Source organism: Diadema antillarum, unplaced genomic scaffold, assembly GCF_040938485.1.
Source record: "Diadema antillarum isolate AM-2024a unplaced genomic scaffold, OU_Dant_1.0 seq00001456_RagTag, whole genome shotgun sequence".
Lineage (NCBI taxonomy): Eukaryota > Metazoa > Echinodermata > Echinoidea > Diadematoida > Diadematidae > Diadema > Diadema antillarum.
Window position 1 is genome coordinate 163,680 of NW_027272202.1, and position 6,752 is coordinate 170,431.

The window sequence follows — 6,752 nt, forward strand, 5'->3', positions numbered from 1 at the left end:
TGTGTGTGTGTTGTGTGTGCGCGTGAAGCTTTTACGATCGCCTACTAATTACATGTGAAGAAATCGTCTGATGTGGAGGACCTGGGGGTGTTTCATAAAGCTGTTCGTAAAGTTACGAACAACTTACGAGCAACTGGTGATCAGTTGCGATGTGCTATACTTACTAGAATTTCAATAATTCACCACAAGAACTGATCACCAGTCGCTCGTAAGTTGTTCGTAACTTTACGAACAACTTTATGAAACAGGGCCCAGGGCAACAAAATAAAACCATATGAAAAAAAGAATTCGCCTTTGGGCATACATCTGTAAGAAATAAAAGTGAGAGAGAGGGAGAGAGGAGGAGATCGCCAAAAAGAGATAGAAAATAAAGAGAGAAGAAGAGAAAGAGAGGGAGCGGGAGATGGATAGAGGGAGACAGATATAGACAGAGAGAGGGTTGGCTGGCTGGTATTCATTTCCGTTAAAATAAACACAATCGTGAAAATACAATATAATGCTTTTCACAATGATAAGTACGGTTGGATAGCCTCATTCAGCGAATAGCCATCATGACACCGCTGTTTTACAGGAGGGTCCAGTTTACATGTTATTTTGATACATGTGACATTATGCAAACGAACGGAAGAACAAAAGGAAGCAAACAAACGAAATTATAGTAGATTCACACAAACACACACAGACACACAGACCGACAGACACTTTTTTTGTTTTCAGTGATCTTTTTATTAATTCCATTTCCTTTGAGAATATAACAATTCAAAAAAAAAATTACACACATTCTACATAACATCTGTCATAAATCATGTAGATATTCCTACAGTTATGAGACATAATCCATAATCCATAAAACAAGAATAATCATTCAATTCATTTTAAGGCAGATATCAAACAGAAGATAGGAAATAGAATGAATTATCCGATCATTCCTTTTTAACTACAAAACAAACAAGCAGAATTCATATAGGGTACATGCAGGTAATATGAGACTATTAAGCTCATTTGCATAAATGGCATGAAGATGCATACAGAGAAACCCATCAAACTTTGTTTTTGGGAATTAGCAACTATTCATCCTTCCTTTTATATAGCATTTGCACCAATCAAATATTTTTGTTGACAGTTAATATGCAAATTATGACATCATCGCAGAAGTCTCATATTACCTGCATGTGCAGGTAATATGAGACTGTGCATGGTAGACATTGTGTCAATGTTAAAATGACAATCTTATGTCTTAAATTCATGACTTTTTTCTATTGGTGTTGTTTGACTATTTAATTTTAATGGATATCATATGAATATTATCTAAAACTGAGACAAATAACACAATTTTAAGCCAAATATTTGATTTTAAGCATGAAACGCCATTTTCCGTGTGTTTGTACACAAATCTCAGAAATTCTCAAATTTGACGCCGACATGAAATTTCATTACCGACATGAGATTATTACGTAAAGGTCTTTTACTTTAATTTTTACACAATAGGTATCAAATGTTGCACAAAAGTTCAAAGAAAAAAAGATAATCCTGATGGGCATTTTATTATATTTTATTATTCTTTTTTTTTTGGCAACTGAGCTAGGCCTGGCCTAGCTCAGTTGCAAAAAGAAAATTGAATAAAAAATAATAAAAACCGCGGAAATATCACACAAAACGTTGAGACCCCAGTCTTTTATGGTTAAAACTATGAACATTGTGAATTCAAATGTTTGAAGTAATCGTGTACAGTATCTAACACATATAAAATAACACTTAAACTAAAGATTATAGCACACCAAATTAAGTGTGGCATTAATTTGGAAGCACCCTATCTAAAGTACACAAATATTAATTTACATACATGTTCATATAGCTGTGTGTTGTACTTTGTGATACATTTTTTATATACTTTGAATATAAAAAACTGTCAGAGAAGAAAATGAGGTATTTTGATGTTGGCTTCTATCTAATTAGGCAAGTCACTTGAAATCAGAGATGTCAATAAAACCTGTCCGCCATATTGACGTCTCATATTACCTGCAGCTTGTTGGGTCTTGTTGGTCCCCTTTGAAGCCATATAACACATATTTAGTACAGTACATAGACCAAAACACACTTTCTTTGGTTAAACCAATCAATGAGCTTACGTAAAATGCAAAGAATTGATTTCACACACAATAACTTTACTTACACCAGTGTAATTGGTGAAATGTCAAATCTTATATCAAGGCTAAAAAATACTGTAATTTTTACATATCTTTTCAGTATTTGGTGATATTCTCACCAAACTTTCAGTCAGCGAGCAGGAAAATCATCAAGAACTAAGCACAGTGATGATATAAAACTATAGATGGCGCTATATGCATTTTGGAAGTGGTTCAGGTGGAGTAATAAGGGTTTTTAAGTCACGCGTGCCATATTACCTGCAGTCTCATATTACCTGCATGTACCCTATGCAATTGTGAGCAATTTAGCCAAACACTAAAAAAACAGGAAATGAAATTTCTATTATATCAAAAGAACGATGACAACAACAACATAAACCACCTTCATTCCCACCTTTCCACCATACCCAACCCTCACAGACAGAAAGACACATACACGCACACACACACATACACACACACACACACACACACACACACACACACACACGTCAAATCATACACCGTATTCCCACATCATATATCATAAAAATGATAATACACCCAATTTTCCATTCTATTTATTTATTTATTTTTTTTTTTGGGGGGGGGGGGGAGGACTATATCTGCCACATTTCCTACTCTATATAATAGGAAAAAATAAACTCTTTTATGAGTCCCCTTTAAGCACTGAAAGTGCATGCCTTTTTTGATGATCAGAGGAAGTGAAGTAAAAGCCCTATTGTCCCTAATATGACACCATTCTCTTGCAATGCACTCCTTAGTCTTGGGGTGCTTAGATTATACAAATGTATTCAGATCGCAATGAATATTTATTTTCTTTCTGAGTGAAACATTTTGTCTGATAAAATGGTGCCAAATTTGTTCAGAGTTTTATAGACTAATTGAAGTAAATGTCAGGTACGTCGGAAAACAATAGTATCCCACTTAAGAATGTAATGCATTTTGTGATGTGATACATATGAATATGAATTAATCTTCGAAATAATTCGTCCTGCCCTATTTTGAAGTTTTTGAATCCTATCTGTTTGCTAATTTTTACTAGAGTCCCAAACTATATCTGTATAATCTTACTGGGTAATATGAAAGACGTGGATATCAACCTCACATTTTCTTCGATAATTCTATTTCTGGGCCTTTGGGGACAGATTGGTTTGATTTCAGGTTAATATTCTCCAAAGAATACATCATGTTTGACAGTTTTCCAATTTCGATTATTATAAACTGGTTTGAAGAATTTAAAAGTCTAATCTGTCAAATAAAGAAAAATACCAAATAACCATCACTGCCTTGTGTGGAAACTTTGTTAGCATGACATGATTGTACTGTAAGAGTATAAATAGGAGGAAGACAAAAATAGTGTGGCACGAAAGAGTGGTGTCAAAAGGGAATGCCTTTATCTTGCCTCATTTTGATTATTGTAGTCTCGTATGGTCTGGAACCAGCTTAACCAATTTGTGTCGTTTACAATTGTATTTGTTTTACAGAAAAAAGCAATTCGAATTTGTTCAAACGCCAACTCTCTTGACCACACCGCTCCACTTTTCAAAAAATTGAATACTCTCACTCTGTCTGACAGTGTCTTAGTCAAACTTGGTCTTTTTATGTATAAATACTCGAATGCAATTTTACCTGACATTTTTGACAGTTCTTTTACACTGAATTGTGCATTACATAACATTGAAATTCGAAATAAGGATAACATTGTGTTGCCATTTTGTCGCTTGAGCATAAAGCAAAAAAATTCTATTTTATATAAAGGTGCTAAGTTTTGGAATGATTTGGATTCAACTTTTAAGAATGTATCCACTCAAAGTGCTTTTAAGTTTAGATATAAACAATATCTTCTAAATGCCTATTGAATTGTATCAGTCCATCTTTGTTAGTCTTGTTCTGTCTGTTTGTTTTATTTGTGTAATGTAGTAGCATATGTCTTTTATTTCATCTTATTTGTCTATGTTATCTGTAACTGTCATGAAGTAATCTGAATGTAACTCTGAATCTGCATTTGCATGTATATTCTTATGTATCCAACTCTCGTAAAGGGGATCACTTGTCTCAAGCCTTTGGCTTTCTTTGTGAACTCCCCGACACATTTTATTCTGTATATATTTCCATTTTTATGATTATCAATAAAGTGAATTGAATTGAATTGAATTGAATTGAATGTATGTTGAGGGTTTCTTCATCTTGATGTGAATCTATATGTACAGGAGCAATACATCCGTAAAGGCACTCCACATACTTGAATCAAAGCCGTTTTTCGTTGCTCTTAAGTATTCATTTTTAAATCTCGATTTGAATTTCACTGCCGCCAACAATTAGCAGCTTATGTAAGCCAATTCTTGTAAATGCTCCTATAAAAATTGTTTTGCGGAACATATAATCAACTGCATTTGCTTCATGTCAAAATGAGCTATTATGTCAGAAGGGTATTTCAGACCAGTTATAAAATGAGTTTGGAAAAAAAGAGTACAATTTGACAAGAATGAATGACAATAAAAAATTGGGTAAAATAAGATCAAAACCAAGAAAGTTATGAAATTTCGTAAATTTGCTATTTTTCTCTACGACAGTTCATGAGCAGTTGATATGAATATGTATGAGTGAGCTGATAATCTCATCACCTCACAATTTCCCCTTGATCATTTACAACAAAAACCACACACACACAAAAAAAAATAATTTAATTTCTCAGGTCTTAATTCTAGATTGAATGATATCAAAATAATGACCAGTCAGGTATATCAAGGTTTCAGATTGGGGCATTAAAAAAAAACTGAAAAAAAAACTGAAAAAAAAACTCTGAAAAAACTGAAAAAAAAATCATGATTTTACGTACATACTTATGTCAAAGTGTGGAGGGATAACAACATCAATTCTCTCTTTCTCTATTTGCATGGCAATATTGACTGTGAAAGAACTGTTATAAAAAAAAAAATTAGCGAATCTCTGAAATGTCATATCTTTCTTCACAATTTAATAACTTCTTTAATTTTCATCTGATTTTGATCAAACTCCCACTGTCGTGCTAGTAATAGCTTATTTTTTGTAGACCAGCTTTCTCCTTGTGACGGATTTCCCCTCTAAGTAGGCTTAGATTTATGAGGGAGAAGGAGACCACTATAGTACTTTTTCATGACATAAGCCAGGGCTCGACACTAACTTTTTTGTTTGGTGGCCCGATGGGGCCACCAAAATCCTCAATTTCAAATTTTCGGTGGCCCGAAAGAAAAATTTGGTGGCCCCGAAAAAAAAACAATAAAAAAACATTAAAAGTCCTGTATTTTAATGAGTCAAATATCTAAGTTTTATCCAGTCATAGTAAGAATTGGAAGTTGGACATACATCTAGGCCTACTCATAAATAAACCTCAACAAACTCGCAACACTCACTCTCAGGCACTCATTCAGTCCTTTTCATCCATCCTTTAAACAAATATAACTGCTAATTTCCGGCGCAAAAAGTTACGAATTAATTGACGTACTTTTCAAAAAATTTTGGTGGCCCGAGGCGGGCCACCAAATTTGCCCTTTTTTGAAATTTGGTGGCCCGACTTTCAATTTTGGTGGTCCAGGGCCACCGGGCCACCGTTAGTGTCGAGCGCTGCATAAGCCTCATGGGATATACCGTCTAAATCTTTTAGCAATCAATATTAAGAAATATCAAGAGAAATTCAGCTTTCCAAGAAAAGAGAATTGACACTAAATATTGCGAGTAAAACACAGGAGTCACGTCAACATGAATGAATTCAGATAACTTGCAACGTTGACAACATCTTAACCAAACAATATCACTATTCCTCTGAGCAGGAAGAGTGAGCCTTTTTGTAGGAACACCAGAATCACAAAATGAAATAATCATGACTGTGCACCTTTAAAAACATGTGGTGTCCGCACTGGCAATTTTGTCACATCGCGTGAGATAGGTCAGTGTTTTCAGGCTCTTGAAGACAAGATAATTTGTTCTTGAATTCACACATAAAATGGGAGGTACCTCCAAACTCACTCGACTCGTCACACTCGACCACGACAGAATCAAGTGATTGGCTTCGAACGAGAACGACAGCCCCTCAGCCGATAAACATGCAGTCAATGACAATGTACGTCTTATAAACAGAGCGCCATCTTCAGATGAACTTTGACAAGGCACGAGATTGTTGACAGCGTCATGAACCGTGCGGTGTGACGAGTCTGTATCGTGAGAAGTATATATGGCATACACAAACATTGTATGTAATTATCTCAAGAGGCTTCGTAAAGTTTCGATATGTCAAGCAAACCGGCAGTTGTTGCGTGTCTAAACTTGGAATTACGGAAGTAGAAAAAGAAGAGTGGACAACATGCTTAAATAGTCACTTTCGTGATCGGAACTGACGATTAAATACGTCATGACAATTCATTGGAGAAGAAAGAGACAGTGTTGTCATACTGGGATACAAAATAATACATTGCCTGGGAGAAAGAGGATTTCTCTCATGATGTTAAAAAAGAAAACAATTTTCTGCATTCCTGTCGTGAAATATCTACTGCTATCATTAATTATGACAGAAAATGACTAAAAAATAAATGTACGTATCTATATAATTATACATTTTTCGGGTCT